Here is a 16727-nt window from a genome sequence, read left to right as displayed (position 1 = left end):
TATTCCTCACTAAAGAATCTTCGGTTTCATTATTATTTTTATTATTAATATTAGTGGTGAAGAATTCGACAAGTCGTAATTTGCGACAGAATTTCTGGATATCTTGGTGGTTGACTGTTGGTGTAGGTGTAAATTTCAGGCCTTTTAACAGAAGTTGGGTTTCATCATTGTCAAGATCTCTTCTGGAAAGATTAATTATCTTAGGATCTATATGTCCAGTTGTTTTGGGTATGTTACCTCTTGGAGTGTTTCTTTCTCCGGTGTTGTCCTGACATTAAAAAATGAATTTTTTTTCTGTTTATGGTTACTATTTTTGTTAGTGTTGACTTGAAGTTTGTGTTTTCGTTGTGTTATTTTACCTGGTGTTGTTATGTTTGCCGTCCAATTTTCAGAATTATACATCTTCTTTTTCAATTTGTAAGTATTGGTTTTAGTGATCTGAGAGGATGGTCTGGTATTGTTTCCGGTTCTAGGTCGGTTTTTTTTCCCGTTTTTTGTAGGTAATCATTGTTGAGGTTTTGAAAATGATCTGGTGTTCCTACGTCTAATGGTCTGATCAGAGAAATACTTATTTTGTTCATGTTTTTTGTTTATAATGTGTACATTAGGGTGTTTGCGTACAAAAGGGGAAGAGTTCTTACCGTAGTTCCTCTTTGATTCCTGGTGGAATAGGCGTTTATGTTGCCTCATGCTCTGGCTTTTGTTACCTTGGTGAGATTGTTCTTTTTTACTGTTATTTCTCTGGGTTCTAAATTCTTTACCGTAGTTGGTAGAATATTTATCCAGGAATAGTTGTTTCTGCTGCCATAATTTTCGTGATTTGTTCTCTTTGGAGATATCTTTGATCCATAGTTCGCGCATTTTTTCTTTTACATTGCCGGTTGCTAGTTTTGATATTTCATCTTCAATAAGACTGTCGATTGCTTCATATTTGGTTTTATAACGGGATTGTTTAGACAGGGTGATAGAAATGTCGGTCCTGAATTTTGTTAAGGTGAGATCCCATCGGAGTTTTGTTTCTTCCTCTGGTTCTCCTCTAATTTCTTTAATTAGGTACTTCCGAGGAAGTATGGGTGCCGTTAAGGAAATCCATTCTGAGTGTGTTTCGGCATATTTTTCGCATTTATATGCTTTCCAGAAGTTTTGTTTTCTTATATTGAGAGATTTCTTCCATGTCTGCCAAATTTCTTTTCTTTTTTGGTGGGCTTCATTTTCCAGATTTCTTTCATTTATTTCTGATATCCACGGAGGTTGTGGTAGATTTTCTTTGGTAGACTTTATAATTGTTGGTATGATTTCCGTGAGATTCTTCATTTCATTGTTTATATGTTCGTTGATGAGTTTTCCATCTGTTGACTGTTTTTCTATTTCTTCTAAGATAGAGGATTGTGTTTCTATCATTGTGATGAGGGTTGATAGTTTGGATGAAATTCCCAAATGCATACATATATATATATTTATATATATGCCTTACTCTGTCTCTCTCAATCTCACTCTCTCTCTCTCTCTCTCTCTCTCTCTCTCTCTCTCTCTCTCTCTCTCTCTCTCTCTCTCTCTCTCTCTCTCTCTCTCTCCCTCTTTCAATTACCTCTCGCTTCGTCAGGACTTTAAACTTACGCTCACACCCCAATTTCCCTACTCAATCTCAAACCTCTACCGAAGAATATGAATCTTCAGAATGATGTCCAGATAAGAAATTTTCTGTCTTTTCAACCTCGTTCATACCCTTCTATTTATGCGCTGATCATTACACCTTACTTAATGCTGTCTCTATTCTGTCTATTTCATTACCATGTTGTCAAATTCATTCTTTTATTCTAGTTTATCACACAATCACTTATTTCTATAATTCTGTCTTAGATTAGCTGACCGAAAACCCTCAGATTTTTCAATTCTATTTTACTATTATCAACATTGCTGTCTTGTTAAACTATGCTACACAAATCTCAAAAGAATATCTTTCCCCTTCATGTTCTGACCACTAACCCTAATCCCTCTCTATGCCTTATTCTGTCTCTCTCAATCTCACTCTCTCTCTCTCTCCCTCTCCCCCTTTCGATTACCTCTCGCTTCACCAGGACTATAAACTTACGCTCGCACCTCGATTTCCCTACTCGATCTCACTTTGCTCATGGTCACTGACCCTTCCACCCCCTCCACCAGTACCAGAAGTTCCTATCCTCTCCACCTGTACCGGAAGTTCCTATCCTCTCCCATCCTTTGGTTGTCTCTCATGAACACTTCTAAAGGCTTCACACAATCCCCACCCCTACTTAGGGTTTATCTCCTCCTATGTAAGGTAGTGATCATGTAGAGCAAAAATATGATAGTGTAGTGTATGCAGGTTGAATTGATGGCTACTGCTTGTTTAAGAATTCTGCCAAATCTGAGCTTTCTTTTCAGGTACATGATGCTGCTGTCCCCCGTCCCAGGTCTCACGGGCCCATACCTCCCACACCCTCAGGGATGGCACTCTCAACATCGGCACACTAAAAGGTAGGTTTGGTGAGATTGTTGAGATGCTTGAACGGAGATGTGTCGATATATGCTGCCTTCAAGAAGTAAGGTGGAGAGGAGGTTCCACTAAGTTACTCACAGGCAAAGAACACAGGTACAAGATTTTCTAGGCAGGGAACACAGACGGGGTTGGGGGCGTGGGTATACTTCTTGCGGAGAAATGGGCGGATAAGGTAATCGAGGTAGTCAGAGTATGCGATAGAATACTTAAGATTAGATTAGTCCACCATCATGGGTTAGCAACCATTATCTCGGCCTATGCCCCTCAACCAAGGCTACCCGATGAACAGAAAGACAGATTTTATGACACCCTCTTGCAGACTACCTCGTTGATGAATGACAGAGACCTTCTCTTCAATGGACATGTTGGACAACATTCAGGGGGCTTCCATGGCGCACCTGGAGGCTATGGTTTTGGTTCCCGCAATTAGGAGGGAACCAGGCTGCTGGAGTTCTGCAATGCAAATGACCTCATGGTTTGCAATACTAACATCAGGAAACCTGCCAGTCACTTAGTCGCCTACCGTTCTGGCAGACACACTAGCCAAATTGACTACATCCTCGCCAGAAAAAGGGAAAGATGGCTGCTTATAAATGCCAAAACCTTACCAGGCGAAGAATGTACCCCACAACATAGATTAGTAGTTAGTGACTTCAGAATCAGGGTTGAGTGGCTGCCCAGAAGACGATCAGCATGGAGGAGAAGGGTCTGGAAGCTTGAAGATCCCGCAAATGGACAGAAATTTAGAGACATATTATTCAAAGCCTTTGACGAAATAGAAGGGGATATAGCTTCACCCAATGTAGAAGACAACTGGAGGTTTCTATGGGACAACCTGCTGAGGGCCACTGACCGGATCTGTGGATGGTGCAAAGTCCCCTCCCGACCCAAAATAACGTAGTGGTCGAACAATGTTGTTGACAGGGCTATTAGACAAAAGAAACAGGCTTGGAAGGACTGGAAGAACGGTGGTAGCAGGGAATTGTATCAGACTGCCAGAAGGGAAGCTAGGAGACAGGTTTATTTAGCCAAAGGGGAAGCAGATAAGAAAAAATTTGCCAATGTTCTGCGCTGTGAGGACCAAAGACTTGAAGTATTTCGTGCTGCAAGACAGTGTGTGAGAGAGAATTGTGATGTCGTAGGAAAGAAATGTGTTCGCATGTTAACTGATTTAGTAGGTATTTATGTATTATTGGAACTTCAATTAGAAAATTTTAAATTGGAGGGTGGTTGACAAAAGGGATGACCTTTTATTAATAACTAAGAATTGCACCAATAGAACACTAGAATTATATAAGAAGAAACTATATAGTTTTTTTTTAAAGAAATGGATTAACGATTACTATATATAATGAGAAATATGATGTTAATTATTTAGATGCTAATTTTAATTTAATAACAGGTAAAACCCAACCATTCCATAAAATTAATGAAAACATTAGATATATTAATGCTAATAGTAATTATCCAGCCTCAATTAAGCAATCATTAACATATAATATAGGTAAGAGAATATCGTTACTTTCTTCTAAATTTGAGATTTTTCAAAAACATGCACCTTATTATAATGAAGCCCTTCGTGGGGTGGGATATATTAATAATATTAAATTCTTTAATAATTTGTAATATAATTATAATATCAAAGATTATAATATTAATGATCCATCTATTTTCTATAATAATAAACATAACATTAAGAATTATGATAAGATCTACTTAGGTAATAATAGTAAGAATAATATATATTATGACAATAAAAAACATAAACATAATTATAATGGACAAAATAATAAGATTAAATTTAATTCATTTAATGATAATAATGAATTTAATGATATAAATAATAAATACAATAATATCTATAATAAAAACAAAATTTGGCTAATTATTCCTTACGGCGTATGAGTTAAAACTAACATTATTAAAGAGATCTTATACATAATTGATATATTCCTTAGAGATAATAAAAAATATAATATTGTTTCTAGTAATAATTTGGGAGTTGGTTATTCTACTACTAATAATGTTGGTAATATTATTTCTTCTTTTGATAGATTTAAGTTAAATAAGTTTTACAAATCTAAATTAAATACTTATTCTAATAATAATAAGAAGAACCAGGACATAATTAATTGTACATGTAGAGATAAGGCCAAATGTAAATTTAATAATAAATGTGATTTGAAGAATGTGGTGTATAAATGTATAGTGACTTTAATTGATGGGAATAAATTGAATGGTTATAATTTAAATAAGATTTACATAGGATCGACTTCGAATAAAATTAAATTACAGAACTAAAATCTAAAAATATTAAGTACATTTTAAATTGGGAGATAGTTTGTAAGGCGAAATCTCATCGTATAGGTAATAATTTTTGTATGTCGTGTACTAATGAATTTAAGGATATATCATTAAATAATAATAATACTTTGATTAACTCCTTTGGTGAACATAAAATTAGATGTAGACATAAATTAAGTTGTTTATATAAGTTTAGCTAATTGTGTATATATATGTATATATATGTATATATGTGTGTGTGTGTGTGTGTGTGTGTATATATATATATATATATATATATATATATATATATATATATATATATATATATATAAACCCTATTTTATGTTTACTAGTAGTTATAATTTGTACTTATAAAGTGTGTATTAATTAGTACGATAATATTTTTAGTGAATATTATATATTAATAATTAAATGATACTATGATTTTTTATAAAAGAAATAATTTAAATATTTTAATTAATTTATTTAATGTATATATATATTAATTTATAGTATTTTAGCTTCTTTCATGTATATTATCTAATTTAGGTATTTTAGTTTTAATCTATTAGACTTTAAAATTATTTAGAATTTTAATTTTCCAGTAAATGTTTATAATACAGCTAATTTTTTATTATGGTTACAGCTAAAATGCATTTTGATTTTATAAATAAAATTTAAATACATATTTATATATCTCTTTATTCTATTACTTTTCTTTACGCCATATTTTCACACGACTTAATTCTAATAAACGCTAAGTTAAAAGTATAGCATTTAAAATTTTAGTTTAAACTAAAGCTTCGATAAGATAAGTATTGCATTTATTTTCAGTAATATCGTTAAGTGCTTTTCTTTTATTTAAGGGTAAAATAAGTATTTTTATATAAATTCATTTGATATTTATTGTTAGTCGATATACATACATTGATTTTATTATTATTGTATTTTGAGTTGACAATTAGCTATATTTTTTTATAGAGTTGATTTTCGATCGAATTATTTTGAATCGATTTGATTTTTATTTTATTGTCTATTTGAAAATATGGTAATAAATCACGTGTAGTCATTTCTACTATTTTAATATTTATTACTTTGTACTTTTTTGATTTTTATTATAGGTCTTTTTAGTGTATGTACTTATTAAATTTTTATATATGTGATTGTGGATTTTCATGGATAAATTAAATAATTGTGGTTTTTTTCTCTAAATTATATATATATATATATATATTAGCAATCCACCTAGTGGTCTCGTTTTTATATATACATATACAATAATCCTTTGAGATCTCAGATATTTTTTCTGAATCTCCTTGATTCTTTCAATGTGCTTGTTCCCTGGTATTAAATTGATATCAATTAATATCCAATTTTTTACCCTTCTGTTTTAATTTAATTAACCATAACCACATTCTCAAAGTTGGTAAATTCGATGCGGAAACTATTTTCTGCAGAGATATTTCCGGATTTAGCGCGTCAAAACGAAAACTTCTGAATCTTACCATAAATATAATTAACAGAACCATGTTCACGTTCTTCATTCATGGGGAACAACTAGTATATGATTCTGGGAATTATATTTCTTTCGTGGTCCATACTGATGAGAAACAGATATTAATTTTGAAACCAGTCTGCAGATAACATCATATGTATTTATGTAATTTTCACTTGTCTTGCACGTATACATTTTGTTGCTTCGCTAAATTTTTCTTTGAGAACAATTCAGTCTTAGTAGACGCATTACATGTGATCTTCTTCTAGCACATTAACAGTCCACCTAGTGGTCTCCTTTATATACATATACAATAATCCTTTGAGATCTCAGATATTTTTCTGAATCTCCTTGATTCTTTTAATGTACTTGTTCCCTGGTATTAAATTGATATTAATTAATATCCAATTTTTTACCCTCTGTTTTAATTTAAATATACATACATAAATAAATATATATATATATATATATATATATATATATATATATATATATATATATATATATATATATATATATATTATTTTGTTTAAAAGAGTTCCAACACTGTCTGTTTTTTATGTTTTATTTATATTCCTTGTGGTATTTCATATTTTCTATACCTTGTTGTATTTCATCATGGCCGGTATGACAGACTTTAACAGACTGTACTAGGTTGGCTGGTTTTCTGTCTTTTATACCAATTCCTTTTATACCAATTCCTTTTATACCAATTCCTTTATACCAAAGGAATTGGTATAAAAGACAGAAAACCAGCCAACCTATTACAGTCTGTTAAAGTCTGTCATACCGGCCATGATGAAACTCTTTTAAACAAAATAATATATTCCTCTATACACAATCATACAACCCCCCTTTTTTTGTAGGTATTTATTTTTACTCGCATATATATATATATATATATATATATATATATATATACACATATATGCAGATATAAATATATGCATAAATATATATTTATATATATATATATACATATAAATTTATATATGCATATTTATATATATATATATATATATACATATAGATATGTATATGCATAATATATGCATATATATATATATATGCATATAAGCGTAGGAGTGGCTGTGTGGTAAGTAGCTTGCTTACCAACCACATTGTTCTGGGTTCAGTCCCACTGCGTGGCATCTTGGGCAAGTGTCTTCTACTATAGCCTCGGGCCAACCAAAGCCTTGTGAGTCGTATATATATATATATATATATATATATATATATATATATATATATATTTATATATACATATATATGTATATAGATATGTATATGCATATATATATTCCTATTATATATACATATATATATGCATATATATATATGTATCTACCCACACACAGATATATATATGTGTGTGTATATGTATATATATATATATGTATATAACATACAAAAATAAGAGGAATGACCAGCAAAAGTGGACTCCTATATGCTAGAAATAGATGCTGAATCATCTAACCACAAAAATTATTTTTCGTGGTTAGATGATTCAGCATCTATTTCTAGCATATAGGAGTCCACTTTTGCTGGTCATTCCTCTTATTTTTGTATGCAATATAATTTTAATCTTCGGAATTTTTTAATATGCTAGACCACTGGTTTTAATTGATTAATATCAATTTCTACCCTTATTAATAATTTTTTAATATATATATATATATATATATATATATATATATATATATATATATATATATATATATATATATATATTACAGTCGGACCTTAGGCTTCGAACTTTAATTAGCAAATAAAATAATTTGCTGTAAAACATGGTAAATGTCTTTATTTTTCATTCTCTTCAAAATTGCTCTGAACTGTGGTTTAGACTTCTTGACTCTTCCTTCTAGTATGTTAGGCTACCTGTTAAGGCTCGCCTATTTGTGTTTAAATGTACACTAATTTATATATGAAAAATATGTCTAATGACTTTGTATACATGCTAGGCCACTGGATGTAAAAATTTCTATAATTTTTCTTACTCTATATTACATTTAAGAAATGATTTTAGCAATTTCTGAAGTTTAATTGGAATCTTTACACGCCAGCATTTGAAACTGTGCTTGCGCAGAGGATTTGAAAAATTATAATATATAAGGATGAGACATATGTTATTTTGTCTCTAATTTATATGCTAATATTTTGGCATATCCCCTGATGAGAACTTCAACTAGCAAAGTATTTTATTTGCTAATTAAAGTTCGAAACCTAAATACTAACTTATCAGATGGTATCTGTGAATATTAATATTAGCTAAATAAGTAAATATATAACTTTTAGTGCAATATATTTTGAATTATTATACTTTTTCTATAAATCTTCTTTATTGATATTAATAGATATACCATCTGATGAGTTAGTATTTAAGTGTACAATATGTATAAATATTAAACTATTTCTGAATAATTTCTTTTCCTCCCTCTATTGTGGTAATACTTTGTTATATACTCAAAAGTATCCATAAATTTCTATCTTTTTGTTAATATATTCTTTTTAATAACTCTCTGAATAGCCATAAACTTTATATGTATACAATATAGCAACATTGTTTTAAAACATTTAACTTCAGTACTACATGATAAGACTTCCCCTGTTTCATTATCAATGGTCTGCTAGTGGGCGACCCCCCTTAATTGTCATCTTGTTTTAAGTTTTCCTTTACCAAACCTCATGATTTTTATGTCTATACGAACTATGATTTCTGTCTGCTCTCTCAGCCCTACCTCTAACAGATAATGCCCTTTATTCTCTCAGCCTTAGATACACAAGGTTTGATAAACTAGTCTATAAATTAAAACTGACCCCATAAAAACAAATAGAATCAGTGACAGGCAGAGTCTTCTTGACAATTTATTTATTAACTTCTATGTTGTAGTAAAAGCAACATATTTTTTGTCTATCACTTTAACTTCTTGGAGATTTTAGGTATAATTATACTACTGTGTCCATCTGTTCTAATTTAATTAAATTCTATGTCTTTGTGCAGCTGAGGATTGCTCTGCATTTTAAATTGATGTAATGATTACATTGTTCAATTAAATGGAGTTGCATGAAACGATCGTACTGCATTACCTCTGGATATCCTTGTTGCTTATTTTGATATATATATTTATATGCATATATATATATATATATATATATATATATATATATATATATATATATATATATATATATATATATATATATATATATATATATATATTTATGTGTATATATATATATATATGTGTGTGTGTGTATATATATATATATATATATATATATATATATATATGTATGCATGCATATATACATATGTTGATATATGAATATATATGCATATATATACATATATATATATGTGTGTGTGTGTGAGTGTGTGTGTGTGTGTGTGTGTGTGTGTGTGTGTGTGTGTGTGTATGTATATATGCATATATAGACATATATATTAACACCACTCACAATACTTGCAAATCTAAAAAAAAAAATAGTTTTCTTGTTATTGCAACAAATTCAGTAACTTGGCTAACTAGAACGCCTTAGCAGCTCTTTTAATATAATTACAGAAATGTTATTCCACTCTTTCTAACCAGTTTCAAGATAATGTTTTTTTGACAGCCCTTGTATTCTTCATGACTGAGTATCAATGTCACACAACCTTTTTACTCTGTTACTCGGTATTTATTCTACAGCCTATAATGTTACACAGTTCAAAAGCAGCTTTTTTTCTTTTTATACACTTGGTTCAGTGTTCATTTCAAAATCGTGAAATAAATTATTTTTGTATGAAATATTGAATTATGCCTTTTGAATTTTCTTGAACTTTCACTTTTTTCACCATGACATTCATTCAATCATGAATTTTCTAACATTCCCAATAAGTGTTGACTTTCTGTACTTTCTTACATTGTTGTTGCATACTAACTCTTGCTAAATTGGTGACTTTCCATTTTTTTTATAGCATAACTATGCTACAGGAAGTATGTTTTGCACCTATATTGACATTTTGTTTCGCTTGAACTTCATGTGTGTACGTTTTGCTGTTTTCAATATTGTCAATTCTAGGAGTGTGTGTGTGTTTCTACGTTTATTACATCTATAGCAAACTATAGTAAAGAACATTTTATGCTGTTTTAATGAGCCCACATCTAATGAAGTAGCCATCCTTATGGTTGGTGATCCCATTGAAATTCATGATATTCTCATTTGTGTTCAAGATAACTTCAAACATGTTTCACAGACTCATCCTTCTTATAATGCTCTCCAGTATAATCTTCTGTGGAATTATTGGATATTATTTCAATATTCCTCAGATTGAAATACAACAGGATAGCCAATTACAAACAAAAGGGTGTCGTCAAATAACTTCTATTCTTACCAACTGATGTTAAGACCAGAACAATCCAATCCTTTCTAATATAGGCACAAGGCCTGAAATTTTGAGGGAGGGGACCAGTTGATTACATCGGCCCCAGTGTCTCACTGGTACTTAATTTATTGACCATGAAAAGATGAAAGGCAAAGTTGATCCTGACTGCATTTTAACAGGCAAAATACCACTCAAGCATTTTGCCTGGCATGCTAATGATTCTGCCAGCCTGCTGCCTTTCAGAACAATAACCAGCTATAGTTATTTCAAATACACTTCTCTACAACGACCAGGTTTCATTAGAAAATGAAAATAGTTTCACACTTTCAATTTGAACCAAAATTACAAAGTGTTACATTACGAGAGTGACGATGTGTGAATAATGAAAGTAATGTTTCTCCGAATTAGTCACATATATATTATAGTAAATAAAGCTGCTTATTATCTATCTACCAAGTAAACTATGTTTTTGACTCAACAACCCTTTTTTACAACTAAAATAACCTTGGCCACTAGGTTGGGTCGCACAATTTTGAGTTCATTTTCGGACAATATTTTGATTTGCTTCTAATGTATCACTTTCATCCGATGTTTCACACATGCGTAGAATTCTACTCAGACAAACATTTATGAAAATGTACACATAAATATTGTATTAAAATAAACCTTAACCCCAAAAAATTGCATTAAAAGACATCAGATTTTCTATATGTTATGAGGAAATACAACCTCACTCTCTCTCTCTCTCTATCTCTATCTATCTCTCTCTCTCTCTCTCTCTCTCTCATGCATATAAAGATGTATGCATATGTATTTATGGGTGGAGATAAGAATATGCACTCCCAGTGTTTAGGGTTAGGGTTACGCAGAAAACAGGTGGTGTGCATATTCTTTACCTCCATCTATTTTTGTACATGTATATGAAAGATTCGTGAGAGAGAGAGAGAGAGAGAGAGAGAGAGAGAGAGAGAGAGCGAGTTCCACTTGCACATACATGCACAAAATTTCATACATCACAACACACATCTTCACTCACTCTCTCTCTTTCTCTCTCTCACACACACACATGTCCATTTCATATACGTACGTCATACACTTTCCCTCTCACTGCAAAGCAAATGTTGCCTTTTCACTTTATCCTCTCTTTCAATTTCTGCTCTCTTCAAAGCATATAGAAATTAAAACAATTTTACGGAAATTAACAAATAATCATATGATCCCATATATGTCGAGTTGACAACTTTGCTTTTTCCAATCAAAGAATGCCATAAAATAACTTCCTTTGACACACACTCTACGTAAAACTTCTGTGTGAATTATGTTAATTCTTGCAGTGTGCACGTGCAAATTTACAGCTCAAACCCAACTGAAACGATTTTCTGATCTTTGATATAAACTTAAAAGGAAGTTTTCTCAGAAATCCTGTCCTTTACCTCTTCTTTCTAGCATGTCCGAGGTGACATTTCTGCCCCACCACCCTTATTTTTTCGTTAATTTCTTCCATTTCCTATGTTTGCAATACAGGACATTAGGATTTCACCCACAAAACACGGTCTCAATATTTTAATTTTCTCCCTCTCCACACCAAATTCATTTTTTACTGTTTTCAAATTTTTATTCTTGGTAATCCATGGAGGAAAAACAGAGAGTTTGAATCTTTAAGAATTTTACCCATCACCTCACCACTTTCAAAAAGCTACACACTCCCAATGTTTCCCTTTTAGCTTTTTGGAAAGCAAGGAAGTTTCTTCAGAAATAATGTCATTTACCTGTTGTTTCTAGCGTGTCAGGTTTTCTGGTGGTGGTCTGGTATTTTTTAAGTCTACTATTTCAGTAGAATTCTCCGCATGCGGGGAAACATCAGACAAAAGTGAAAGAATTGGAGATTTTAGCTTTTTGAAAGCTGGTAGGTGATGGGTGGGCGAAGTGGAGGAAGCATTCAGTGCTTCTTTAAGAAAATTAAACTATAAAAAATATATATACATTTCCCAGATTTGTAATCTCTGTATTTTTCTACGTAGATAACAAAAGAAAAATATTGAAAAGGTTACAAATTAAGAAATTGCGGTGGGGATAGACGGAAATTAAATTTTTTAAAATGTGATTTCTGGGCAAAATCGTATTAACCCCCTTTTATATGATGAAGCAATACATGGTTTCTGATCCTTCTTCAGAACAGAAAGCACTCTCATGCAAACCCATGCAAATTGTACCCCTGCCCTTCACTATTAAATAAAAAATAACTTACATTATTCCATTAACTATATATCAGTTGTGCTGATTCTGCCCATAAGAAAAGAGCAAATAATACAATGTGCTTGTAGGTCAAAACGCCTGGACAACGCTGGGATGCATTGCTAGTGTGTGTGTGTGTATATATATATATATATATATATATATATATTAATATTATCTCAGTTATTAAAAAAACCTTTGATAATGTAAATATGTTAATAGTTACCAGAGGTAACGTGTATGTTATTATCTTTATTTCTTCTCAAATAAATATCCTGTACCCTGCTTTACCATTAACAAACGTTAATATCCGTTCAATAATATAATATAATATAATATATCACTAGGCTACGATGCTTCATTTATTTTTATTCACTTTCTTCACTACATATAAATATGTTATTAGTTTCCCTTATATGATGTACTCCCTTAGTTCCCTCCCTTCCTCCATTTTTGACTCAGCAATTAGCTCACGCTCTTTCAAATTTAACAGTACTACAACATATTTGTCTTTCTCCCCCATTTAAATAACTCTCTGAGTTTAACCCCCTCCCTTTATATCTCTATGTAAACAAGCGTTCTTATTCCTAAAGCCCATGGAATAATATCATTGACGCCTTTATATCTGTATGTAAACAAACGTTCTAACGGTCACTGACCATGTAACATCTCTGCTCGTAAGTTACCTCATCATTTCGTTTTTGTCTTGCTATTATATGTTTTATTATGAACTCCCTGAAGAGAAATATATGAGGAATCCCAGCAGCTCTTACTTCTTTGTGAAGTAGCTCTCATTTATTTTGAAACATGTGTAGGAATTAAAGGAACTTTTATTTATATGCGTTTTGTTCCATTTACTATATATATATGTATATAATGTTTCGTTTTGGGATTTGGTTTGCAAGATTTTTTATGTGATTACGTGTGTTGAAGCTTATTCTGTTGTGTCTGGGGAAAGTCATTTTCTTTTTGTGCCTTAAAATTTAACACACTGACCGTTAAAATTTCCACTTATTTCTTATTTTTATTTTCATAAAATTTTCGTTGCGTCTTGCAACCTTTTCAATAGTCTTGACTCTGTCCATTATTTACGTTGCGTTCTGTTTTTGCTTTTTTTTTGTTTTTGCGCATCGTGTGTCTCAGTGTGTGTGTATGTATGTATGCATGTGTGCATGCGCGTGTATGTATGTCTGTGTGTGTGTGCACATGTATATATGTATGTATGTGTGTGTATGTATATATGTATGTATGTGTGTGTTTGCATGTATGTATGTATGTATGTATTCTGCATTTGTGTGTGTTTCTCTTTTTTTTATGTATGTGTGTGCATATATATGCATGTACCTCTGTCTCCTTGTGTGTGCATGTCTGAGTGTGTGTGTGTGTGTGTGTGTATGTGCTCTGCTGCTATGTACCATGTTTGCATGTATGGGTGCACATCTTCATATGTGTGGACAAATGTGTGTGTATATGTGGCCATGTGTTTCAGTCTCTATTTGTGTATGTGGTTGTCTGTTCTTATATCCTATGTACCTACCCGTCTGTATGTAGACCTGTTGGTTTACGTATACATACATGCGCATGCACACACACACACACACACACACACACACACACACACACTCACAGACATACATACATCTATCTGCATAAAAGCCCATCAACTGTTCTACTTTACTTGTGTAAAATGTGGGTATGGGGGTATGATATCTATGTATATTTCCTATTTAGTATTGGGGAAGTTTCATTTATAAGGACGTACTCCCGTATTTGTCTTAGAGTTGGGTCTTTTGGGTGCTTAGATAAGATGCGGATGTCAAGTTGACCCAAGTTGCCTCCATGCTGGTCTTTGGCATGTTGGTAGAGTACGGAGGACTGTTTTTTGTCGTCATATTGTCTCATATGTTCGTTTAGCCATTCCACAATGCTCCTAGATGTTTCACCTATATATGTCATATTCAGGTCTTTACAAGCACCTTCCATGCATTTTATGCTGTAAACTACATTTCTATTTCTGCAGTTAATGCCAGGGCTAATCCTACATACCATGCAGTTATCATTGGTACATATGGTATTCTCAAAGGGGTACGTCCTACATAGCTGTGACCTGATGGAGTTCCCTGGCTTTTCAACAATTTTAATGTTGAGTTTGGACTCCTTCTCCATGGGCTGTGGCCTCTACAAACATCACTCCTTGATATCTGTCGGTTTTATACTACGTGTTCGCCTTGTTGGCTTTGTCACAAATTCTTTGTATCCTATTCCATTCTTTGTTTCTATATCTAGGGCAGGTACCACTGGTATCATTACTTATAATCTTATCTAACCTCTTTCTAGCTCCCCTGTATACTCGAACCCTATCTTTCTGATCATATCCAGAGAACTGCATGCGGTGCATGAAGTTCTGTATATGTTTTTTCGTTTCATAGGGCTCGCATAGTGGGGAGATGTTGTTCATTATCCTAACTAAGTCTGCTATCAGTATGTTAATTTTCATGCTGTGTGACAAAGCTGAGTTCTTGTGAACAACATGTTTTGAAGCTATGGGTTTCATATAATATGAGTGGAGGAGCTGCACACTATTGTTCACAGTCTCTAACCAAAGTTCAGTATCAAGTACCGGGAGCCTATTGTTGGGGTGTTTAGTCGGGTAATCTATAGTTACCTTGATACTTTGGTGGATGGAGTTAGCTATTTGCTGGATGCTCTCCATTACGTTCCTTTCTGTTTCTACATGACCGTCACTAGAGTTGGTCCTAACTATGATATTAATGTCATCTACATATCTGCTAACCTATGTTTGAATTTTCTGTCCCACCAGGTCATGAAGAGGCCGGCCACATCTCCAGCTACACCAACGCCGATGGCTGCACCTTGAACCTGCATGTATAGTTTTTTGTTGAACTTTACTATGTGGTTCTTCAAGGTGATTTTTATACTGGCCCCTATTGCGTGAGCAATTATTTCCTTTACCTGATTGTTGTTCTCAGGGTTTTGGGTGGGTGCAGTTCAACCACTCCAGCATTCAGTGGTGCTTTTTTTCACTGCTGAAGTGATGGTGGGTGGTCTTCCCCTCTGTGGTCTGGTGGGGCAGAATCTACTGAGGTCATGGTCATCTAAATAGTTACTGTCTTAGCTTAGTCTGAGGAGGAGCCCCAGTTCCTTCATGTTGACCTTGCGGAACTCCACCTCACTCTCACAGATCACCTGAATGCATATCTCCACAGCAAAATCTATGTCTATAGATGGGTAGAGTGAAATCACATCTATACTACCCACTACACAACCTGTGAGGTCGTTGGAGTGGTTGCAAGTACTGATTTTACTGAGAAGATCTTCCGTGCTCACACAGACATCTGGAGACATCTCTATGAGAGGTCATAATACCTGTGAGAGGAAGTAGGACAGTCTATAGTTGCTGGAGATATTTGCTCCACAAACTGGTCTGGTTGGAGGCCCCATGACAGGGTTTATGTAGGGTTTGTGGTCTTTGCGTAACCCGTATAGTGTAGGAATGTTGTTGTTGTTGGTAGCTTGGAAATTGTGTGCTGTCCTTTTTGTAGGTTGGAGTATGTTGCACCACATTCCCATGTGTGCGTTGAGGATTTTTCCACTTTATCATGTTCTTGTGGTGCAACTTCTCTCATGTTACTGATGTGTTGTTGCATGGTCTGGACATAGTTCTGACGGCTGTCTATTGACAGTCTGCCAGACTTGTCCGTAGGGAGACACACTAATTCTCTGTTCCTAATTCGCTGTCTCGGTTTATGTAGGCCTCTGTCAACAGATGAGCTGATCTGGTGGGTCCCCTCCTCACTATGTTT

The sequence above is a fragment of the Octopus bimaculoides genome, chromosome 3 (assembly GCF_046866305.1).
Source record: "Octopus bimaculoides isolate indiv1 chromosome 3, ASM4686630v1, whole genome shotgun sequence".
NCBI lineage: Eukaryota > Metazoa > Mollusca > Cephalopoda > Octopoda > Octopodidae > Octopus > Octopus bimaculoides.
The sequence above is the reverse complement of the archived record's forward strand: the minus strand, read 5'-3'. Positions refer to the sequence as shown.